This window comes from Pinus tabuliformis, chromosome 5_1, assembly GCF_031772625.1.
Source record: "Pinus tabuliformis cultivar Carrire ecotype Pingquan chromosome 5_1, CPIR1, whole genome shotgun sequence".
NCBI classification, from domain to species: domain Eukaryota; kingdom Viridiplantae; phylum Streptophyta; class Pinopsida; order Pinales; family Pinaceae; genus Pinus; species Pinus tabuliformis.
The window spans coordinates 631,824,654-631,852,193 of NC_142305.1; positions in this window are offsets into that span (position 1 = coordinate 631,824,654).

The window sequence follows — 27,540 nt, forward strand, 5'->3', positions numbered from 1 at the left end:
TAAAAATATAAACATAAACATAGAGTTGAAGTAGAAATAAACTTCATGTCATTAATATCAACGAATTGAAATATGCTTACATACAAAATGGAAATAAACTAGCTTGGGCAATGGTAGTTTATCTCAAAGAAGAGATGTGGTGGCTACATGTTGCAGTTACTCCTCTAAAGCTCCAACAATTGTTCTAGAATATATCAATAATATATGTACATAGTAACCATTTTAGGGTGGGTTACAACTATGGCTGCAAAAGTTCACGATATATATACGAGGTTTTATTAGATGATATAATCATCAAATCTATGTCATATTATATCAATACTAAAATTTAAACCTAAATAATTTTTAGGGTGTGGTATAGCTATGGCCTCAAAAGTTCAACTGCATCGTAAGACACATGTTTTAATGGGCATGGCTATTTAAATTGTAACACATATTTTAGAGTAAGAGGCACACATTAATATCAATGTTAATAGTAATATTAACATCAATGACAATACTAATATTAATATGTTAACAATAATATTAATATATATTATACTAGTATTAATATATTAATATTAATATTAATGGTAATATAAATATATATTATATTTACTAATATAAAAAAATATATGTTGTTATTTATATTACTTATATTAATACTTTAATGTAATAATATTAATAAATAATAAATAGTATTGATATTCATAAATTATGGTTCTATATATTAGTTAATAATCAAGCTATTAATACTTCATGTGGCTTAATACATTAATAAATTATTAATTGCGACCTACTATAATTGTTAGTGTTTAATAAGATTGAAAATGATGAATTATAATTAATTAAAGTTAACCATTAATGATTGTGTTATCCAAATATATCAAATTTTTACATTTAAAAATATTATTACATAAATAATTGTTATATGAAATTATTAATAACATATTAACCTTATTATTAATAGAATTATCTTAATATTTGTATTGTCAATATTATATTTTTTTTTATTATTAATGTCAAAAATGTAACTATTATGAACATTATTTATGAATATTAATGATAATACATAAATGTTATTAATTAACTTTTAATAATGTTAATATTATAGGTAATTGTTATTAATATTAGAAGTATTACTAATAATGTATAATTTTTTATATATTAATATATGTGTAGTATTTGTATTTATAGATAATAATATATTAATGATAAACCTAATTTTATAGAGTATATTTATTAAACATATTTTATTAAGTATATTTTACTAATAATAGATTTATTGAGTGTGATTTCATATATTAGTTAATATTATATGGTGGAATTGTGTTTTAATATGTTAATTTTTATTTAAAAATATAGATTCTTAGTACTTATTATTTTAATTAATTATATTTATTAATATTTGTATTTTTAATATAAAATTTATTAATGTATTATTATTGCAATATTCAAAGAAACCAAACCTTTTTTATAAAAAATCTTCAATCACTCAGCAAAGAGTTGTTTACTTCCATCTCTATAAGATAAATATGTAGCTTGGTTATTTTTAATTAAATCTTAATTTAAAACTCAAAACCTAAATTTGAAACTAATTTCACTAATTTTTAATTAAACCTTAATTTAAAACTCAAAACCTTAATTTGAAACTCATTTGTGCACTATGTTAATTATTCTTTAACAATTGCATTGCATTGCAATTCTATTACATTACAATTTTTCAAGAAGAGTTGTAGCCTATGTTGGCTAAATTCTCATAGGAAACCTTACCTCAATAAAAAACTCAAAACCTAGATTTGAAACTCGTTCCCCCACTATTTGAGCTATTCTTTAACAATTGTACTGCATTGCAACTCTACTGCATTACAATCTTGCGAGTTGTAGTGTACATTAGCTAAATTCTCATAACAAAATTCAAAAAGAACCATTTGGAAGAACATAAGACCATTGTTACATGTGGTCATAAGCATATTAAACTTTATTTTATTAAGAGTATCTTAAATTTATTTTATTAATAATAAAAATAATAGTTTTATAAACTTTATTTAAAGTTTATTGTAGTTTTAATATTTGTATTTGTAATTAAAAATACATTAATATTAGTAATCGTATAAAATATATATTTTAATATTAAAATAAATTTAAAGTTTCAAAAATACAACATTCACTTATATTTACATATTCAATAAAAAAAAATGAACAGATGTAAATAGTGAATGTTGTGTGATAATTAAATTAAAACATAATATTTTTAATTATTCACAACTTCAAGCCATATAATATAATAACAAATGTTCATCATTTTTGGTAAACTATAAGCAATTTTGAAATATTGATGAATAATTAAAAATTTGATTTCATTTATACGATTTAATTTTTTGTGATAGTTTAAATTAATTAATTTAATTTGCCTAAAATTTATTTTTTAATAAATATTATATTTAATTTAATTAAAGATAGAGGAGAAAAAAATATTGTAAAAAAAATGATTTAAAATATATATTAACCAAATTTTCTTTAAATATTAAAATCCAATCTAATTAACTTAACTTATCTAAATTTTATATTTAACCAATTTTTTATGTTATTCTCAGGAGCCGATGAAGATTGTCGAATTCTGAAGAGAATGGGAAATAATATAAAAAATTAATGAAACACAAAAAGAGAATAGCAACTCCTATTTAAAATGCATGTGGATCTAGTCATCCACATGTCCATGTCCCACCTAATTTAGAAAATGGGCAAGATAATAATTACTCCAGTGCAAATCCTTACATTACCTTTATTGATTGTGTTGGGAATATGAATATTCATCGCTAGTCTCACAATACAATCTATGTGATAAGAAAAAAATACTGTCTCACAATTGAATATATATATTCTACATTATATTTAATACAAAAAATAAAAATCACTATTAAGGTATAAAAGATTTAATGCAATTTCATAGGCACGGTAAATTTTTAATCATCACTTTGAAAAAATCTATTTGAAACAAAGTTTAAACACCTTATTTAGATATACAAGAAAGTTAGTAGTTACAATTCCATTCATTGATGTAGTTGGGATGATGAAAATATGTTGGTATCTTTCAATCTAAACCATAATATCAAAATAACTAATTAAAAAAATGATTAACATGGCCAACTGGGCAAGAAGCAGGAGATTGATAGGTTATACAGTGACAAATAGAGTTTCATTCATGTTTCAAAGAACTCAACATTTCATTCTAAGAAGAAAAATAGATAGCTTAATTACCATTTCATAAAGTTATTTTTGTAAGATGGAAAATTGAAGATGGAAAAGATACACACTAGCCAGAATATTACATACATGTTAACAAAGGTGGTAACTAAGGATAAATTGATATTCTAATAAATTTCAATTGAACTTCAAGTATGATGGTGAAGATGAGAAACAACCAGACCAGGTGGAAGCATTGTCGAATAAGTGAAGCACTTGTGGAGTGATAAAAATTATTCTCTCAGTGGGTGATTGTTGGGTGTGGAGCCCAATTATATTCTTCATTTAGAGGTCAGTTTTTAGCCACGTATGGATCCTAGTCCCCAACAAGGGGGTGTGTGGGGGCTTGGCCCCACAATATCGTCGTGAGGGGGTGATAGCATGATTTTAGCCCCCCTCTTGTGAGGGTTTGGGGAAGCACCCTCGTGGATAAATTTATATACAAATTTCCTTGTAAAAAAGTGTAACTTTTTAGTCAATTTAGGTTATTCATTAGGTGGAATATTTGATGATATAATTTATGTTAATTTAAGGTTTTTTTCCCGAGATGGAAACCCTCAGTTTTTATGAGGGAATTGTATTTTGACTGGGTATTACTCTATTTGAGAAAAAAAGAGGATATTGTGTGATGGTGAAGAGGAAATTACAACATATTTTTTGAATTTGTTTTCCCTTCATTTTTTTAGATTATATAAAGGAATGAATAACTATTTCTCTGACGACATACCCCAAATTGGGTGAGCCATGTATATCTGTCTCTCTTGTTTTATGGATTTTTTTTATTTGTGTTTCTGTAATATTTTATGTGTTTCATTTCTATGTTATTTAATTTATAAAAAATATTTTATGTAGATAAAATTGATCCATGTGTTAAGTGTAGAAATTAATGTGTATATTAAAAATTGCTCATGAAATTTACTAAATCACAAGACATGATGTTACTCTATCACCTCCAAAAGTTAATTCACCGTATAAAAAAAGAATCATTTTCATGCAAAAGGAAACATCACATATACACAAAGATTTATATAGGGGAAAACAACCGCCTAAAACCCCTTACTATCTGTATTGCATTAATCAGAGAATATAGAAGAAATACAATGTTTGCTCAAGCCTAACGACACCCTACACTAGTATAGTCTATCCCCCTTCATAACTAACCAAATTTGGCCAATACTTATCCAATTTCAAGCATTCCCAAGCTCCTATTTCCTTGCATTGTTCCCTTGGGAAATTTACCCTATTATGAAGGAATTTCACACTAAGGAATTACGCAATTACCATAGGCTAATCCTATCATTGCATGCACCACCTCTATAACTTGGATTAGTTTACAACTGATAGTACACTACCCTTGAACTGCAATATCAACTAGGTAACTAGAATTCTTTGCATGCATATTTTGGGTTAATTAATCAGCTTGCTGGTTGATCACTCACTGTGGAAAACGTTCCACACTCAAAACATGACCTCCACTATTTCTTCAAATGGTTAGAACTAGTTAAACTTACAATAACTTAAATTAATTGAAATATATTGCTACAAATTAACAGGAAATCATGTATAACTGAGCTCAAGTGTCTCCAACTTTAATTTATTGATTTAACTCAGTGATAAGAGCCATGTCACCTTAGTTAACTACCTCCAAGTATTCTGCTGAAATTGAAATTTCTAATTTCCTCAATTTTAATTAAGGAAAAAGTTAAAATAGAGACTTTTCTTGCTGCATTTTCAACATTAAGTTTGAATTTATGAAATAATTGAAAAATATTTGTTTTAGTATTCCATTGCTTAGAACAATCAAGGACATCTCAATTGGTGTTAAAAATGTAAGGGGGATAAGTGTAAAAAGGATTGGTTGGAAAACTAGGAATCCTCCCATTGTTAATGTTGTAGGGATGCTATCATAACTAATGCTAGGAAAAACGCCACCTAGTAAGTGCGATGACCTTAGTAATATAATAATAACAATTTATATTGGGAAAATGATTATTCCAAATCCATTTCTTGATCCGAGTTTCACAATAAATGTCATGACCAAATATGAACTATAATTTATTGGACTTACTAACCTTATACCTACTCCCACTATGTTAGCACTAGTTGATAAATCTAAAATATTATTAGAATGGATTCTAGAAGATGTTTTCATTTTTATGGACTCTTAGGAGTGTATTTTTGACTTCCTATTATTGTATCCTAAAGCCTCCTTAGGAGGGCATCGTATAATCCTAGGTAGACCATGGTTAGCCCCACTGATGCATTTATCAACTATATATTGAGGTTTATGGTGATGTATGGTGAAGATACCAAAAATAATATTTTCTTGTTCCCCGCTACTGAACCAAATATAGACTACGAAACCCACTTGTTTGGTGGAATTTGATCCAAAGGATAATGGTGTACAACCACCCCTCACAATTCCCACAGGTTATATTCAAATGACACAGCCCCGCAATAAATGATCGATCCACCCGAACTCGAAATATAGATCCTCCATTGTCCACCACAACCTAACAATCAATAAAATGTACCCCTTCCAAAGTAAACCACAAATTCAAGGAGATGTGGTGCCAGCCAACTAGATCATAATGCTACCTTCCAATAGACTAAACTATAGGTAGACAACATGAATATAGGAGCAACAAGAGTGATTACTAAAAGGGTTTTGGTCTAAGAATTTATTGGATAATTATTATTCTGTTTCATTTGAGTCTATAGTTGTCTATACCAACATCAATATTTGGTTTTAATGACTTATTGGAAATAATTTTTATTATTTAAACTATGTCTCCACATATATTTTTCTTTGTTATATTTGTATGCTACTATTAATGTGCATCAAATTTTTTATTATAAATATCACAGTCTAGAAGTATATGATAGCAAAATTATTAATCTATGATGTTTTATTCTTTTCAAATATATATATTTATAAGTGTTTATTATGTTTAGTTTTACATTTTATTATTGTAGTGATTAAATATATTTATTTATATATATAATATTTATATATTAAACTTGTATATAATATATAAATAAATTATTATAAATAATCCCTTGGGTATATATTGTTAATCCTTTTGGTTTATTGATCCATTGGGTTTATAGTATCAATCCATTTGTTTTATATTATTGGTCCCTTTATTAACAATATAATCGCTAGTGTTTATAATCCTTTGGTTTTAAAAATACCTAGGATTTATAATATTAGTCATTAGGATTCAGAATCCAAAGAGTTAATAATATTAGTACCTTGGATTTATAATAATAATAATAATATAATATAATATAATATAATTATTATTTTTATAATATTGCTTTTATTAATATCTATCTATCATTATCAATATTAATATGGATGTCCCTGGATGTGGGTGGCACTACGACTCTTAATGCTCATCATGCAGAACATTAAATCCTAGTACTGCCAGCTGCAGAGAAGCATGGCTTCCCAAGACTTCACCTTGCGCAAACGGGAGGGAGTTTTTAAAGGTGGATTTGGTAGGAGATTTGCATTAATGGATTGCGTTGTTCAACGCAACATTATCTCTGTTATAATCATGTCGACCCTATGTGTTTTCCTCACACCTTACGCTTAGTCTCACGGCAACAGAACCTAGTTAGCTGTGGTCGATGGTGATGGGTTGATTCTTTCACACAGATGCGAGCTCCACGCTAACTCTTTCAGGGGTAAGCTCTCCTCAGTTCTTGACTTAAGCATTGGTAATATTGTGCCTTCGTTTTGGGTGTTTTTGGTGCAGTCAATTCGCTATCTGTGTCATTTCAACCAACACTGTATTGTAGTCTCTGGTCTATCTAGTCTCTCTGCATCCTACCCTTCGTCATTCATAATGGTTCGTTCGGGTAAAAGACCTCGCTCTAGGGGAAGTCGTGACAATGGCTTACACTCATCTGTTGGTCACTCTGTGGAACCTGAGCAGGCGCCGATCAATCTTCCCCCACCCATGAGACTGTACCACCTTTGAGCTCTGGGTGCAAGCCAATTCCTAACAGTGCTTTCCAAACCACGCACTTTAAATTTCAAAGCAATTTGAACAGGCCTCTGATTACTGCTCACATCACTATAATCCTTTCGGAAGAGAAAAATCAAGTCTCCCCTTTGGCATGCATTGCTCCTGATCCTTCCCAAAGTAGTGAGCATTCCATGGATAAAGATAGCCCGGAGTATTGGAAAAGTGAGAAGTATGGTCAAGAGGAATTTCCTAAAAGTATTCCGCCCCTTGAAGACATAGGTCCTATTGTTGAGGAAGGGACTCTTGGTGCCGCAAGTCACTCCATGGCAATCCCTGTCAACGAAATGGATGGCAATGAGAGTTTGAGGACCAGCAGTGCATGTGTGGTTGAGGAAAACAATCATGGCAAGGTTAAGGAAGGTTAGCGCCACTTGGGACCGCTTTTTTCCTTTTTATTTTTGCTACTACTCACATAACCACCTACAGGCATCTTCGCTTACAGTTAGGGTTCAGCACTCATGGCCTACTCTTTTTGGCTTCCCGTTGGGGAAATGGTGATACACTTACTGGATGGTTTGCAATGATTTTGAGCTTCTATTGCGAATGTCTCCTTCTCAGCTAAACACGTCATCCTCTAGGTTTTATATCTTGTTTCTTGCTATATGTAACTGGTCTCCCCAACTTCTTTTTGTAAGGGGGCAGTTCTGCTGTGTTGAGTGCCCTCAAGCTCTGATATCTGAGGCCTCAACTCTATGTAAAAATATTCTTCTTTTCAGTTAATAGAATTTAGTATTTGCAGAGAAAAAAAAAATATTAATATGGATGTTAAATCTATACAGTTAATGCCTATTGGTTTATTTCAACTACATTTACTAATATGTTTATGTATGTGATTGGTATAGCTTACCAGTGTGTATTAACCACATTTATTAATTTGGTTGTGCTTTATAACCCCTTTGGTTTATAATATGAATAATATGTTGCATTTTCTAATTTGTGAGCTTATAATATTATTATAAGTTTATAATATAGTATATAATAAGTTGTAGCTTACTGTGTATATCAACCACATTTAATAATGTGGTTTTGCTAGTTGTCAACACTAACAACTACTCATTTATAATTGTAGAATAAAGAGTGGATCAATACATGGAACTGATTCTATTATTTTAAAATAATCCGTAATTTATTATTTCTATTATTGACCATATTAAAATTGTCGCTACATTAAAACTTTTGAATTTAAGAAATTATTTAATATGATTCAACATCTACCTTCAATTTCTTCAACTACATTCTAATTTGTTGTAATACATATTTATTTCCTTTTAATATATTGTAATACTATATTAGAACTTTAATTTATTATAAAGAAATAATTTTTAATATATTCTAATAATTTAAATTTAAAATAATTTTCCTAACATAATTTAATTAGGCTATAATTTTTTTTGTCTATCTCAATTTTTTCATGATGATAACTACCATTAATTCATACTATGCGTAATAATATTAATGGTTTACTCTTATCAATACTTACAAATTTCAACTTATATTAGTTAACTAACATAACTACATTAATAAATGGGTTTCATATAATCTTAGCTTATTTGAATGTATCATGACACAAATTATAATTATTAGAGGTTGTATTATAGTAATACTTTGTTCACTTAATTAATAAACAACATCATTTTAAATTCTCTAGTACTAAAAAAATGCAAACATAATTCTTGAAACTATACGAACCTTTTTATTTTTTATTTTTTTCCATGAGAAAAAACTAAACATTCGTACATTAATCATAAAATGTTTTACGTGATATTAGTTCATGATCTAGTCAATATGCTTGTATGTTGTCCAATGACATACCTCTCATTTTCTCTTAATTAACTACATTGGATATCTCATCAAATTTGAAAGAGAAAAGTTCAAACATAAATGTTTCTACAAGCTTTCACATGTTACAATTTAATTAATCTGTATTATACTTTGGATAACATAACTTATAGTTGTTTCAATTTCCAATAGAATTGAATCATACACATTGTAAGTGAGAAAAATAAATTAATATAGTTCTTGGCCCTATACAGTTCCAGCTAGTGAATATGAATACAATTTACTTGTTCCTATGTCTTGTGAATGCTACTCAATATTATAATGAAATAACTATTTTCCATTCAATTTATGCACAACTTCACAAGCTTACTAGTTTTTGTTTCTTGTAAATCCCACTTAATATTATACTCAAGTTTCTACTAAAATTATTTGCAATTTTGGGGACTTCATATTATATTGAAGTTATATTGAAGCAACAAGTTTACTCAAATTCTATGCAATTGTACGGGCCTCCTAAAATATGAATACACCATGATTTTTTTTCTCGCACTACTGAATCACAAGTGTAGCCTATCACAATGTAAGCTAGGTCCCTAAAGTCCCTTATTAGTGAACTGATAGTAGTTGTGCATCCGTGGAGATGAAAAATATCAATTCTTGATCTAAACTAGGTCCTTAAGGTTCCTCATTAGTGAACTGATAGTAGTTGTGCATCCGATCTCTGCTCAGACCTCACACATTCCAAGTTTACTCTCCTCGAAATTCTTAGATAAAATAAAATATTTACGAAGTATCAAAAATTCCACCTGAAATTGAAATTGAACAACATTCCAAAAGAATAGGAGCAGAAATGGCGTGTGCCAAGATTATTTCATAAAATATGTACTATTTACCATTTACCTAATATCAAAGTAATTCATGCTTTTCGTTATATACGTTGATCCGCTTTTGGATCACAGCTTTTTTGAAATACACGAGGGATGGCCTGGAATTAGATGAAGTTGTTATTGAACGTAAAGAAATAAATACCGTCAATTATATTGAATGCGTGGACAACAAAAACAGAAGACCACAAAGGGCCTGCGCCAGGATTATGTTACGACTATCAAAGATTTTGTCTTAACTTCAAATTCAATTTGAAGCCTTGTAAGATTTTTGAAATACACAGATCTATATCTGCAAAACAATAAACAAGCTTGCAAGAGAAGAAAGGAAGCGAGCAAGAATTGAGAAAAGAAAAAAATTGATTCTACAATATTAGTTTTAGAATAAATACATAAAAGCAACTAAGTTAAGCTTAGTTGTACATGCAATAACTAAAGCTAAGTGTGCTTTATCTTATGTTAATGTGTACATGTGCCACATGCAAGCAATAAGTTAACTGGAGCTAATCTAGGTGCATGTACACCAACATAGCTAGTCTAAGTGCATGTACACCAACACCCCCCCTTAAGCATAACTTAGGTGAGTGTGATGCAAAATGAATGAGTCCCGGCAACACGACCATTTTAGGTACCCATATACAATGTATAAATTCTAGGCTGCTTCGCTGTTAGCGAGCGCTACTGCATAGGGCGTCGTCGCTGCTGTAAGGCCTCAAGATTGAAAGTTCTCGAGATTGAATCCGATGAAGTACTACTTATATTGTTATTGTTGTGCATACCCCTTTGTGGATTAGCCATGTTGGAGCCCGTTCCCAAGTTTTCCGATGCCAGCCCATTTTTCAGGTGGTAATTAGGCACAATAGGGCTTGTAGATGCCGGATTTAAAGAAACTAGCTGGCTTCGAGGACGAAGATAAGTTTGAGCCTTGGCAACTCCATCTGATCGTTCTTGATTTTGTTCTTTAGCCCATTCCCTCGCGCGTTCTCTTGCTATTGCTCGAGAATCTGCTGCCCTCGCTCCTGCGCCTTTGACACTAGCCTCGTTTTCCAACTCTATTTCCTGCTCCGCCTGATCTTTAATACCCTCGTCTTCAGCTTTGGGTTGTTGATTTGGAATATTTGGGGTCGATCGGCGTGGAAGCTGGTTGAGTTCGTCAATGGAGGTCTGTGCTTTCTTTATTAGCCAATCCACAACTTTGCTTGGACGGTCGAAGCCAAGCCTGTCTTGGACGTCGTAAAATTGAATGGCGGTTAGCGCCGAGAGCCGAACTCGTCGGTCTCGGGGACCTTTCGCAGTGTAAACTTTTCTCTGGCGATCTTTTCTTCCGGTGGAGCGAACAATGTGGTCTCGCCTTCCACTTCCACTATTTCGCCCATGGGTTGCTGTTGCTTGGGAATACTGGTTCCCGGTGACCTCCCACGAGGCGGTCTCTGATCAAAGAATCACTCTTGTTGTCACGCATTCTCCGTGCCAAATCCACATCTTCATTTGCATGCGTAAGTAGCAAAATAGAATCTGATTGAGGAACAAAATCAGAAAATGTATACAGACGAGATTGATCATTTACCTTGCTAGATGTAATCTTCAAATTGGTTTTCATGTCATAAATGCTCACGGAATCTGGGGTAAATTCCACTTTCCTTCCGCTGCCTGTGTGTGTCATCTGATACACTAAGAGAAGATTGACAGAAAGCCTTGGAACATGCAAGACATTTTCAAAACTTCCATCTTCGAATCGCACTCTTCCTTGTCCAGTTGCTGGAACTGCAGAATTATCCCCCATGAAAATGGGAGGACCTGAGTATGCATGTAGAGAAGAAAAGGATTCCTTTGAAGAAGCCATATGATGTGAAGCTCCTGAATCGATGATCCATTCTTGTGGTGCAGAATGAAGAGCAATCAAAGCATGCCCGTTACCTCTTGGATCTGGTGCTTTTTCTCCAGACTTCTTCTTAGCATTCTCAGGACTGTGGTCTCCAAGATTGTGTTGCTGGAGTGTCTGCACCATAAGATCTATAGTCTTCTTCATGCATGCAGTTTCAGGATGAAAACCACGGTGGCAATAATTGCACATTGATTTCCCTTTCGTTCCTTTCCTTACCTTTGAGCCAGATGATCCATCAGGGGGTTTGGGATTTCCTCCCTTTCTTGGATCAGGATCCTTCTTCCCTTTTCCTTTCTGATGGTCTTTGGAATTTGCCTTTCCTTTTGCATGCACAGTAAGTGCATGCACTTTGGAATTTTTAAGTGTGCCCATTTGGATGAGCTTATCTTGCTCATGCATCAAAGACTGAATAAAAGAATCCAGTGAGGGCATCTTCCAATCTGCACCAGTGGCAGATCTGACTGTGTGGAATGTAGAGACGAATACTCCATACTCTGGACCAAGTTTTGATAAAATGGAAAGAATCAACTGCTTTTCTTGCTTGGATTTGTCGATCCCGCATCCTTTCAGTTGAACCAACAAGGCTTTATACCTTGTGAAAAAATCTTGAATGTTCTCAAAGTTTCTCGGATCTAATGAGTTTAACTCATTTTCGAGAATGTGACCTTGCATTTCATCCTGTTTTCCAAACAATTCTTCCAAAATTTTCCATACTTCATTTGGAGTTGAACATGATTCAACATGAAATAGCAGTTCCGGAGAAATAGATAAACATAGGATGCCGAAGGCCTCGTCCATGCGATTGAAATATCTTGTTTTCTCCATTGCCGATGTTGGTTCAACTTCCGTTTCCATGGTTATTCGAAATAAGCCTCTACTTCTGAGATGAAGTTGAATCTTTGGCTTCCATTTGAAATAATTATATGGAGTGAGAATTGCCGATTGTGGAAACTCCAATTTAGACTCCATTCTTTGTTGTTGCTTCAATCTTCTGAACCTGCAAATAAAATTTCTTGTGCACTGATTACAAATCCCTGTGCTCTGATACCATGTAAGATTTTTGAAATACATAGATCTAGATCTGCAAAACAATAAACAAGCTTGCAAGAGAAGAAAGGAAGCGAGCAAGAATTGAGAAAAGAAAAAAATTGATTATACAATATTAGTTTTAGAATAAATACATAAAAGCAACTAAGTTAAGATTAGTTGTACATGCAATAACTAAAGCTAACTAAAGCTAAGTGTGCTTTATCTTATGTTAATGTGTACACGTGCCACATGCAAGCAATAAGTTAACTGGAGCTAATCTAGGTGCATGTACACCAACACAGCTAGTCTAAGTGCATGTACACCAACAAGGCTGAACATTCCAATTTTGCGTCGACCTGGATAGATGACTTGGTTTCCAATTTTGCTCCTACATGGATAAATGACTTCTTGAAAAACTCCCAATAGAATTTCAAGAAATGCATCTGAGGCTTTTCCATTTAGATGTTCATCCGCTCCTTAATGGATCACAGCTTTTCTGAAATACACGAGGAATGGTCTGGGATCCGCTCCTTCAACGAATCACAACTTTTTTGAAAAACATGAGGGATGGTCTGGGATCCGCTCCTTTAACTCTCTGTTGGTTCCTCTGTTTCTGTCTAAATTGTGTCTGTGTTGTGTGTCTGTACCGTGTACTATTTCATGGAGAAGAGCCTAGATGTTTCATCATTTCCATTTGCAGTAAAATGGCTCGTTGTCTTGTGTATGATATTTTATTGTATTTCCAGCGGAAGTGATTCTTCTCTCTGACTCTATACCTATGGGTCTGTCTTTCTATTTTGTCAGAATGGGTGTTATTTAAATCTGAATTCGACCAAGAAGATCAGCGAATGAATGAATGAAAGCCGACCCAGGGATGCATGGAGTCGATGTCTCTAGTAAATAAACACTCTAATGGGTAGCAAAGGCACATGAAATACACACTTATATCCTCTATCTCTCTTGCTTTTCATTTTCTTTTGCATTGATTGCTTCTTTCATTGTCTTTTGCATTTGATTGCTTCTTTTGCATTGATTGCTTCTTTCATATAGTCTGTCCTTCTGTTTTGTCAAAATGAATGTTATTTAAATCTAAATTCGACCAAGAAAATCAATGAATGAATGAAATTCGATGTTAAAGAAAATCATTAAGCTAAAGCTAAAAAAACTCAGAAAAAGCAAAAACACAAGATTCTACTCACAATAGGAAAAAAGAGATATGATTTAAGCACAAAAAAGCGCAAAAGCTAATGAGGTTTCCATTATAGCAGAGTTAAAAACCTCAGAAAAAAAAGCCAAAAACAAAAGACTCTAATCACAATATGAAAAAAAGAGAAATGATTTAAGCAAACAAAAGATTCTAATCACAAAAGAGAAATGATTTAAGAAAAAAAAAACGCAAAAGCTAATGAAGTTTCCGTTATAACAAAGTTAAAACCCTCGGAAAAAGCCAAAAACAAAATATTCTAATCACAATATGAAAAAAGAGAAATGATTTAAGCATAAAAAAAGCATAAAAGCTAATGAGGTTTCCATTATAACAAAGTTAAAAGCCTCGAGAGAAAAGCAATGTGAAGAAGGAAGGATTCTGAAAACATTTGTATATCACACAGAGCCATTACAATAGCTTGTGCAGAGCTCATACAACCACTACAATTGCTTGTATGGGTTGAGCGCATTCTTTAAGGCTTCAGCACGTGATGGCAATGGAGCATATGCATCTGTGTGTTTGGATGTGGATGAAGCCATCCAGCCCTCACGGTTCATTTCTCGTCCATTCTGTGTGTGTTTAGATGAGGATGAAGCTAGCCAGGCTTCACGGTTAGTTTTTTTTGTCCATTTTGTGCAGCTGTGTTTGTTTGGTCAAGCTATATAATATTCTTTGAGAGTTGAGAATTAAATCAACAGTAACAGTAATGTATTTAGCCAAGAGATATTGATAGTTGAGAGTTACATCAACATTAATCGAAGGCTTGAGAGTTAAATTAGTTGATCTCTTTAAATGATCTAGGCCTCTTATGTTACAATAGGTCATTGTTGGTCGAGCTGAAATTGGTCTTTCAAGAAATCCACCATTGCAGGCCGAAGCCAATTCATAAACACTGCCAAATTATTTCTATGGATTTTTAAAGTGACTCCGAACAAATCTGACTCAACTCAATTCCTTCCACCATCTTCTTATCAAGAAAAACTGATGTTGTATTGTTCAAATCTAAAGTTGTTGTGTTATCCAGTGAAGGGTAGGAAAATTGGTTTTAGGTTGCGGATCGTTATCCTTGGAAAATATTTCTTGATTTCAGTTCGTTTTTTATCTATATTGATTATATTTCATTCTGTCATTCTTTATTTCAATTCACTGTTTATCTATGTTATTATATTTTAACAAGCATTGTTCACCATGAAACCTATTTAATTTGAGGTAAATTTTATTATTACTCACGCTTTGTTATTTTCCAATCTCTGAGTTCATCAAAACCATAGTCATTTCATTCATACAATGTCATTCATTACTGTTAATTTCTTCAGCATTTCACAAAGTATTTCATTTTGGTCTTATCTCAACCTCTATTATCGCAACAAAAAATGATGGCATAAGAAATTGTCATTTCAAATTGTTGTTACAGAGAACCTTCACAGATCTTACTCCAATTCTTTCCCTCGTTGAAGACCTCGTTCCATCCATCATCTTCTCCGTAGGCAAATCTCAAACCAGACAGAATGACATCGCAGAATGGCCCGAATTGCAGATACCCTCCCTAAACTTTATTAAATTGTTTTTACAAATGGAGTATGTAGGTAGAGGATTAAATAGTTTCTCTATTATTAGTTTCATTCTCTATTCTTATTGTTTTTTCCACTAAATTTATTATTATGTTTTTTCCACTTTCATTTTTTTTACGACTATTTTATTATTGTTACAAGCTCGAGTTGTTTTGTTTTTTCCATTAACTAATATATATATATATATATATATATATAATAAAAATTATATTTATTATAATCATATATTTGTTTATCTATTTTTTATTATAAAACCGCATTCAGTTGGGTTAATGATAAAATATATATTTTTAGTGTAAGGTAATAGAAATTTTTTATTTAATTTCTGTCCGTTATTATTTTTATGTAATTTTTTCCTTTTTCTAAATATGAAAATGTATATTTATTTAACATGTATTTAAATATTGCAGGGTTATTCTTTTATAAAAATTGCTAGAATTTATGTCTTTATTTTTAGGTTTTAAAATTGAATTTTGAATGGCATAATAGGTTGTGATTGATTGTTTTATTAATATTATAAAATTCATTTCATGTTTATAATGTATATAAAATTGTATATTGTCACCATATATTTTTGTTGAGAGAATTAGTTTCACTTAATGCTAAGTAATGTTAAGTGAAGTGTGTATTTTTTTATCAAAATTGCTAGAATGTATGTTTTTATTTTTAATTTTATAAATTGCACTTTAAATGGCACAATGGGTTGTGATTCGTTGATTAATATTGTAAAATTAATTCCTTGTTTTTGATGTACACAAAATTGTATATTGTCAGCATATGCTTTTTGTTGAAAGAATTAGTTTCGCTTAATGCTAAGTAATGTTAAGTGAAGTCAAGTTTCAAAATTAGATTTAAGATTTTAGTTTTAGGGTTAGGGGGAGAGAGGGACGGAGCAATGGTAACGTAGAGATAGAGAGGGAGAGGATTGAATGGGTAAGAGATGATTGAGAGAGAGCCTGGAAGACTTAAATAGATTTAAGGAAGAGAGAGTCGGGGGAGGGGAAGAGGGAAGGAGAATGAGAGAAAGGATGAGAGATAAGAAGAGAGAAAGAGTAAGAAAGGGAGAGAGGGAAGAGTGCAAGAGACAAAGAGAAAGGGGAAGAGAGAGGGAGGGTGAGGGGTGAGGGATATCAAGAGAGAGAGAGAGAGGGATGTGGAGAATGAGAGAGAGGAAGTGTGGCAGAAGGAGGTAGAGGGAATGAGAGGAAGGGAGAGTGAGCAAGGAGGAGGGAGATAGAGAGGGATAGGAGAGAGAGGTAAAGCAAGATTGGAAGTGGGAGAGGGGGAGAGAGAGAGGTAGTCAAAATGAGAGTGAGAGGAAAGGGAGGGAGTGAGGGGAAGAGAATTAGAGAGAGAGTGAGAAGGAAATAATCTTAGAGAGATTGTGTGAGAGAGACATTCTCAGAGAGAGAAATGGAATTATTGGGAGACAATGAGAGAGAGATATCAAGAGAGAGGGAGAGCAAGTGAGAGAAAGAAACCAAGACATAGACGAAGAGAAAGAGGGAGTAGGGAAGGTAGGAGGAAGTGGAAATGGAGAGAGAGAGAGAGAGAGAGAGAGAGAGAGAGAGAGAGTAATACAAAGAATGATACAGTGAGGAACTAATGGAGAGATAGAGATAGAGAATGATACAAAATCATAGAGAGAGTGAGAGAGACACATAGTAAGAGTCATAAAGAGAAATATTGAGACACTGTGAGAGAGAGATAGCAGGAGTAGGATAGAGCAAGAGTTATAGAGATTGAGAGCGAGAGTGTGTGAAAAAGGGTTGGAATGAGGGAGGGCCTATTTTCCCCTTCAACATTCATTCACATACACATTTAGGATTTATTTACTATCTGAAGTAATATTCTCATTCGCATTAATTGCAAACTAAATTTTTGAGCTAGGATCTCTCATATTTTCTCATGAATTTCAATGAACTAACTCCCATGGACAGAACAATGAATTTATGCTTAAACCATTCCAATGTAAGTTTAAATATTGGATTTGTTGAAGCTTTAATTTTTCTTTTGTTTTCCACGTAAAATATTCACAAATAAAGAAGAGGACATTGTGGTTCTACTTTGTTTCAATTGATTATTGAAAAATTTGAACAAGAAAAAAAAAGAATATGGGGTTTCATTTTATTCATTTGTCTTCAAGACTAATGTTCACTGATTTTATCTTTATCGCGAATTACTTCCTCAATATTATATCCCTGTTCTAATTTGTTTAAATAGATGATTGATAATTTAAAACTAGAAAGGGAAAAATATGGTTTTATTTAATCTTTTTGTATTCATATTAAAGTCTTAAAAAACCTAAACCCTTAACACTAATCCCTAAGCAATTTATTACAATTTAAAAGTCATTTTTAACTTTTATTTTAGTGTTTATTATAAGAATTTACTAAAGCCTTATAAACCCTAAACCCCAACATTTTATAACATTCTAAAAAGAGTTTTGTAACTTTTATTTAAGTTTTTATCAAAATAATTTACTAAGGTGTTATAAATCGTAAAGCCTAAACACTAAACCCTAAACTGAAAAACCTAAACCCTAAGCCTTTTATAATATTTTAAAAAGCGTTTTGTTACTTTTATTTAAGTGTTTATTAATAGAATTTACTAAAGTGTTATAAACCCTAAACTCTAAACCCTAAACCTTGAACCCCAACCCCTAAACCTTATACCTTATACCTAAAACCTAAACCTTAAGCATTTCATAACATTTTAAAAAGTGTTTTGTAACTTTTTTTTATCGTGTTTAAAAGAATTTACTAAAGTTTTATAAACCTTAAACCCTAAGAAATGAAACCTAAAACCTAATTAATTTATAACATTTTTAAGAGAGATTTGTAACTTTTATTTAAGTGTATATTAAAAACATTTACTAAAGTGTTATAAACCCTAAACCCTAAATGCTAAAGCCTAAGAATTTTATAAAATTTTAAAAACTATTTGTAACTTTTATTTAAGTGCTTATTAAAAGAATTTACTAAAGTGTTATAAACCCTAAATCCTAAGCCCTAAACCCTAAAACCTAAACCATAAACCCTAAGAATTATATAACATTTTAAAAAACGTTTTGTAACTTTTATTTAAGTTTTTATTAAAAGAATTTACTAAAGTGTTATAAACCCCAAGCATTTTACGACATTTTAAAAAATGTTTTGCAAATTTTATTGAAGTGTTTATTAAAAGAATTTACTAAAGCCTTATAAACCCTAAACCCTACACCCGAAAATTTTTATAACATTTAAAAAGAGTTTTGTAACTTTTATTTAAGTGTTTATTCAAAGAATTTGCTAAAGTGTTATAAACCCTAAACACTTAACCCTACACCCCAAACCATAAATCCTAAACCCTAAACCCTAAATACTAATAATTTTATAAGATTTTAAAAATAGTTTTGTGACTTTTATTTATGTGTTTATTAATAAAATTATGGGTGATGATAAACCGTGTAAAATTATTTGAATGGGTAAAGGTACATATAAAAAAATAGAATGCAACTAGTGGTTGCTATAGGAGGTAGCACATGTTTTAGATATGAAAAAACTCTAATTTAAATAGGGAAGTTTGGAGGTGGAGGATGTATAACTAAATTTCTAAACAAAGCCTACAAGGTCACTAAAGGAGCCTCAATAATATTAAAAGGAGAAAAGGCGAGTACGTTGTATTTATTCAATGCTATTTCTAATTTTTCTAATGTTTTAGCATATGTAGAAGCATATATGACATTGTGGCATAGGCACATGAGTGAGAAGGGAATGAAAATTCTTCACTCAATAAAAAAAAATTCGGGTTTGAAGTGCGTTTATTTAGATTTATTTGAGAATTGTGTTTATGGAAAATAGAAGAGTGTCAAATTTCTCAGGTTTGAGAAATAAAAGAAGAGTGAAAACTTAGATATTGTGCATATATACGTATGGGGATCTAGTCAGGTATCATCTCTCATGGCTCTCACTATTACGTTACTTTTATTGATGATGTAAATAGAAAAACATGGGTTTATTGTATTAGAAATTAAGCTGATGTTTTTTTATAAGTTTAAGAAATAGAAAGCTTTGGTCGAGAACGAGATAGGAAAGAACTTAAAGTGTCTCATATCATACAATGGAGGTAAATAGTGTAGAAATTATTTTTATAATTACTATTCATACCATGAAATCCACGGAGAGAAGATTGTTTGAGGAACACTGCAAGAAAATGGTGTGTCAGAAAGGATGAACAAAACAATCATGGAGCATCTAAGGTGTATGAGATTGCATCCTAGGTTACCTTAATAATGTTGAGAAAATGATATTGATATTGTTATTTATCTTATAAAAAATGGCCTTCAAGTTCTTTCTATGGTGGAATTCCAGAGGAGACATGTACATGTAAGAAGGTAAATTACTCATTCTAAAGAATTTTGTTTGTGAAGCATTTGTCCACATTAATAAAGAAAATAGATCAAATCTTGAGGAAAAATAAAAGAATTCTACCTTCACAGGATATGGTGTTAGTGATTTTCATTATCATTTATATGATTACAAAAACCATAAAATCATTAGGACAGTTTTATGTAGTGATATCTAAACTTTGACATGTTTTTGTCTGAACAAGGTTATACTAGATGTTAGTCTAATCATTGTGTTTATCTTAAGAAGGAGAATCATGGAAGCTATATTATATTGTTATTTTATGTAGATGACATGCTTGTTGCAATATATAACATGCAAAAAATAAATGTGCTCAAAGGAAAATTAGCTAATTCATTTGCAATGAAGGATTTTGGTTTTGGAATGAAAATCCTTCATATGAGAATAACTGGAGACAAGAAAAAATGAAAATTAACATTGTCTTAGAGTGAGTACTGGAAATATTTAAAATGTATAATGAAAAATATGTTAATACACCTTTCGCTAGCCATTTCAAAATATGTATGGATACGTGTCCCAAGACTCCTGAAGATATGGATGATATGTCTAAAGTTCCATATGTATCAGTAGTTGGAAGCTTAATGGATGCAATGATGTGTACAAGGCCTCATATTTCACATGTAACGGGAGTTGTGAGAAGGTATATGGACCATCTAGGAAAAGAGAATTAGATGACAGTGAAGTGGATTCTCAAATATTTGAGAGGCACCACTAATTAAGCATTATGTTTTAGAGGTTTAAACATTGTTCTACAGAGATATATTGATGAAGATATGGAAGGTGATAGAGATAATACTATGAGCACCATATGATAGGTTGAACAAAAATAATTTCATTTTCTAAAATTCAATTCATTGTTGCACTTTCATCGATGGAAGTGGAGTATGTTGTTGCTATAGTTTTGAGTAAAGAAATGATTTGGTTACAAATGTTTATGGACCAATTGGGCAAGAAGCAGGAGATTGAAAGGTTATACAGTGACAACCAGAGTGTCATTCATGTTTCAAAGAACTCAACAATTCATTCTAAGAGGAAAAATAGATAGCTCAATTACCATTTCATACAGTTAGTTTTGTAAGATGGAAAATTGGAGCTGGAAAAGATAGACGCTAGCCAGAATATTACATACATGTTAACAAAGGTGGTGACTATGGAGAAATTGATATTCTAATAAATTTCAATTGAACTTCAATTATGATGGTAAAGATGAGAAACAACAAGGCCAGGGAGAAGCATTGTCCAATAAGTGAAGCAGTGGTGGATTGTTAAAGATTAGTCTCTCAATGGGTGATTATTGGGTGTGGAGCCTAATTATATTCTTCATTTAGAGCTCACATTTTAGCCACGTTTGGATCATAGTCCCCGACAAGGGGGTGTGGGGTGGCTTGGCCCCACACTATCATCATGAGGGGGTGTTAGCATGATTTTAGCCCCCCACTCGCTAGGGTTCGGGGAAGCATCCTAGTGGATAAATTTAGATACAAATTTCCTTGTAAAAAAGTGTAATTTTTTAGTCAATTTAGGTTATTCATTAGGTGGAATATTTGAAGATATAATTTATGTTAATTTAAGTTTTTTTCCCTAAATGGAAACCCTCAATGTTTATGAGGGAATTGTATTTCGACTGTGTATTATTCTATATGGGAAAAAAATAGGATATTGTGTGATGGTGAAGGGGACATTACAACATATTTTTTGAAGGTTTTGTCCCTTCATTTTGTTCGATTATATAAAAGGAAGGAATAACTATTTCTCTGTCGACGTACCCCAAATTTGGTTAGTCGTGTATATCTATCTCTCTCTTGTTTTATGGATTTTTTTATTTGTTTTTTTGTAATATTTTATGTGTTTCATTTATATGTTATTTAATTTATAAAAAATATTTTATGTAGATAAAACTGATCCATTCGTTAAGTGTAGAAATTAATGTGTATATTAAAAATTTCTCACGAAATTTACTAAATCACAAGACATGATGCTACTCTATCATCAGCAAAAGTTAATTCACCGCGTAAAACAAGAATCATTTTCATGCAAAAGGAAACATCAAATATACATAAATATTTATATAGGGAAAACAACTGCCTAAAACCCCTTACTATCTGTATTGCATTAATCAGAGAATAAAGAAGAAATAAAATGTTTTCTCAAGCCTAATGACACCCTGCACCAGTATCGTCTATCCCCCTTCCTGACTAACCAATTTGGCCAATACTTATCCAATTTCAAGCCTTCCCAAGCTCCTATTTCCTTGCATTGTTCCCTTGGGAAATTTACCCTATTATTTAGGAATTTCACACCAAGGAATTGCGCAATTACCATAGGCCAATCCTATGGCTGCATGGACCATCTCTATAACTTGGATTAGTTTACAACTGAGAGAACACTAACCTTGAACTCCAATATCAATTATGTAGCTATAACTCTCTGCATGCGTATTTTGGGTTGACTAATCAGCTTGTTCATTGATCATTCATTATGGAAAAAGTTCCACACTCAAAACTCAAGTGTCTCCAACTTTAATTTACTGAGTTAACTGAGTGATGAGAGCCATGTCACCTTGATTAACTACCTCCAAGTATTCTGCTGAAATTGAAATTTCTAATTTCCTCAATTTTAATTAAGGAAAAAATTCAAATAGAGACTTTTCTTGCTGCATTTTCAACATTAAGTTTGAATTTATGAAATAATCGAAAAATATTTGCTTTAATATTCCATTGCTTAGAACGATCAAGGACATCCCAATTTCTGTTAAAAATGTAAGGGAGATACATGTAAAAAGTATTGGTTGGAAAACTAGGAATCCTCCGATTGTTAATGTTGTAGGGATGCTATCATAACTAATGCTAGGAAAAACCCCACCGAATAAGTTTGATGACCTTAGTTGTATAATAATAACCATTTATATTGGGAGAAATGGTTATTCCAAATCCATTTCTTGACTCGAGTTTCAAAATAAATTCCATGACCAAATATGAACTATAATTTATTGGACTTACTAACCTTATACCTACTCCCACTATGTTAGCACTAGTTGATCAATCTAAAATATTACTAGAATGGATTCTAGAAGATGTTTTCATTTTTATGGACTCTTATTGGTGTATTTCTTACTTCCTAGTGTTGTATCCTAAAGCCTCCTTAGGAGGGAATCGTATAATCCTTGGTGGACCATGGTTAGCCCCACTGATGCATTTAGCAACTATATATCGAGGTGTATGGTGATGTATGGTGAAGATACCAAAAATTAATATATTCTTGTTCCCTGCTACTAAACCAAATATAGACTACAAAAGCCACTTGTTTGGTTGAATTTGATCCAAAGGACAATGGTGTACAACCACCCCTCACAATTCCCACAGGTTATATTCAAATGACACAGCCCCACAGTAAATGATCAATGCACCCCAACTCGCAATATAGATCCTCTATTTTCCACCACAACCTAAGGATCAATGAAATGTACCCCTTCCAAAGTAAACTATAAATTCAAGGAGATGTGGTGCCAACCAACTAGATCATAATGCTACCGTCCAGTAGACTAAACTATAGGTAGACAACATGAATATAGAACCAACAAGATTGATTATTAAAAGGGTTTTGGTTTAAGAATTTATTGGATAATTATTATTATGTTTTATTTAAGTCGATAGTTGTCTATACCAACGTCAATATTTTCTTTTAATGACTTATTGTAAATAATGTTTATTATTTAAAATATGTCTCCACATATGATTTTCTTTGTTATATTTGTATGCTACTATTAATGTGCATCAAATATTTTATTATAAATAACGCAGTCTAGAAGTATATGATAGCAAAATTATTAACCTATGATGTTTTATTCTTTTCAAATATATATATTTATAAGTGTTTATTATGTTTAGTTTTACATTTTATTATTGTAGCAATTAAATATTTTTACTTATATATATAATATTTATATATTAAACTTATATATAATATATAAATAAATTATTATGAATAAGCCCTTGGGTATATATTGTTCATCTTTTGGGTTTATTGACCCATTGGGTTTATAGTATCAATCCATTTGTTTTATATTATTGATCCCTTTATTAACAATATAATCATTAGTGTTTATAATCCTTTGGTTTTAAAAATCACTGGGATTTATAATTTTAGTCATTAGGATTCATAATACAAAGAGCTAATAATATTAATACCTTGGATTTATAATAATGATAGGTTTTAAAAAATAAATAATAATAATAACAATTATTTTTAAAAATAAATAATAATAATAGCAATTATTTTTAATAATATAATATAATATAATTATTGTTTTTATAATATTGCTTTTATTTATATCCATCTATCATTATCAATATTAATGTGGATGTTAAATCTATACAGTTAATGCCTATTGGGATATTTCAACTACATTTACTAATATGTTTATGTGTGTGATTGATATAGCTTACGAGTGTGTATTAACCATATTTATTAATTTGGTTGTGCTTTATAACCCCTTCAGTTTATAATATCAATAATATGTTGCATTTTATAATCCTTTGTGAGCTTATAATATTATTATAAGTTTATAATATAGTATATATTAAGTTGTAGCTTACTTTGTATATCAACCACATTTAATAATGTGGTTTTGCTAGTTGTCAACACTAACAACTACTCATTTATAATTGTACAATAAAGGGTGGATCAATACATGGAAATCATTCTATTATTTTTACAATAACCTGTTACTTATTATTTCTATTATTGACCATCTTAAAATTATCGCTACATTAAAATTTTTGAATTTAAGAAATTATTTAATATGATTCAACATCTACCTTCAATTTCTTCAAGTACATTGTAATTTGTTGTAATACATATTTATTTCCTTTTAATATATTGTAATACTATATTAGAAATTTAATTTATTATATAGAAATATTTTTTAATATATTCTAATCATTTAAATTTAAAATAATTTTCCTAACTTAATTTAATTTTGCTATAATTTCTTTTTGCTATCTCAATTTTTTCATGATGATCTTACTGTGAGTAATAATATTAATGGTTTACTGTTATCAATACTTACAAATTTTAACTTATATTAGTTAACTAACATAACTACATTAATAAATGTGTTTCATATAATGTTAGCTTATTTGAATGTATCATGACACATATTATAATTATTGGAGGTTGTATTATAGTAATACTTTGTTCACCTAATTAATAAACAACATCATCTTAAATTCTCTAGTACTAAAAAATTGCAAACATAATTCTTGAAACTATATGAAACTATCATAAAATGTCTTACATGATCTTAGTTCACGATCAGTCAATATGCTTGTCTGTTGTCCAACAACATACCTCTCATTTTCTCTTAGTTAACTACATTGGATATCTCATCAAATTTGAAAGAGAAAAATTTAATTTTAAATGTTTCTACAAGCTTTCACATGTTACAATTTAACTAATCTATGTTATACTTTGGATAGTATAACTTATAGTTGTTTCAATTTCCAATAGAATTGAATCATACACATTCTAAGTGAGAAAGACAAATTAATATAGTTCTTGGCCCTATTAAGTTGTAGCTAGAGAATATGAATGCAAATTACTTGTTCCTATGTCTTGTGAATGCTACTCAATATTATATTGAAATAACTATTTTCCAGTCAATTTATACACAACTTCGCAGACTTACTAGTTTTTGTTTCTTGTAAATCCCACTTAATATTATACTCGTCTACTGAAATTATTTGCAATTTTACTGACTTCGTGTTATTTACTTAAATTCTTTGCAATTGTACGGGCCTCCTAGAATATAAATACACTATGATTTTTTTCTCACACTAGTGAATCACACTTGTAGCCTGTCACGATGTAAGCTAGGTCCTTGAGGTCCCTCATTAGTGAACTGATAGTAGTTGCGCATCCTTGGAGATGAAAGATATCAATGTAAGCTAGGTCCCTGAGGTTCCTCATTAGTGAACTGATAGTAGTTGTGCATCCGTGGAGATGAAAGATCTCTGCTTAGACCTTACACATTCCAAATTCACTTTCTTCAACATTCTTAGATAGAATACTATATTTAAGAAGTATCAAAAATTCCACTTTAAATTCAAATTGAAATTGAACCATAGTCCAAAGGCATAGGACCAGAAAAGACGTGTGCCAAAATTATTTCATAAAATACATACTATTTACCATTTACGAAATATCAAAGAAATTCAAGCACATACCAAATTTGAGTAAACATTCCAAATTTTCACCGAATGTGAAGGGAATTTCTTGAAAAGAATCTCAATGTTTTACCCAACTATGCACGAGAATTTCAAGAAAAACGTCTCACGTTTTTTCGTTATATATGTTGATCCGCTCTCTTGAAAAAAGTCTCCATGTTTTACCAAACAGCCTTGCACGAGAATTTCAAGAAAAGCATCTCATGCTTTTTCATTATATAGGGTGATCCCCCGATCACAACCTTTTATGACCTGGAAATAGATGAAATTGTTATTGAAGGAAATAGCGTCAATTATAATGAATGCGTGGATTACGTTACCGACTATCAAAGATTCCGTCTTGTGCCGACGTGGATAGATGACTTGGTTTCCAATTTTTGCCCCTATGTGGATTTGCTCCTTCAACGGATCGCAGCTTTTTAGACGTTGATTCGCTCCTTTAATGGATCACAGCTTTTTGCAAATACACGAGGGATGGCCTGGGATCTGCTCCTTCAACGGATCACAGCTTTTTTGAAATACATGAGGGATGGCCTGGGATCCGCTTGTTTAACTCTATGTTGGTTCCTCTGTTTCTATCTAAATGGTGTTTGTGTTGTGCGTCTGTACCGTGTAGCATTTCATGGAGAAGAGCCTAGATGTTTCATCATTTGCATTGGCAGTAAAATTCCTCGTCGTCTTGTGGAGGATATTTGATTGTATTTGATGTGGAAGTGCTTCTTGTCTGTGACTCTATGCCTATCGGTCTGTCTTTCTGTTTTGTCAGAACGGATGTTATTTAAATGTGAATTCGACCAAGAAGATCAATGAATGAATGAAAGCTGGCCCAGTGATGCATGGAGTCGATGTCTCTAGTAAATAAACACTCTAATGGGTAGCAAAGGCACGTGAAATACACACTTATATCCTCTATCTCTCTTCCTTTTCATTGTCTTTTGCATTTGATTGCTTCTTTCATATACCTGTGGGTCTGTCCTTCTGTTTTGTCTGAAGTCGACCAAGAAGATTAGCGAATGAATGAAAGTCGATGTCATGAATGAATGAAGTCCACCCAGGGATGGATGGAGGTATACACGGGAGAGCGTTAACAGTGATATTGGTTACAGCCATGATTGAAAGGTATGTTTCTTCTATTTATTTTATATTCATAATTATATTCATGACTTATTCTCCCATTTTGGTTGCATAGATTAGAGCAGAATTTCCAATTTTCATGTCTTTTGTTTCTATTACAATTCCTCCTTCACTACCTGCATGGCCCAATCTTTTCAAATATTTATGCTATGTTGT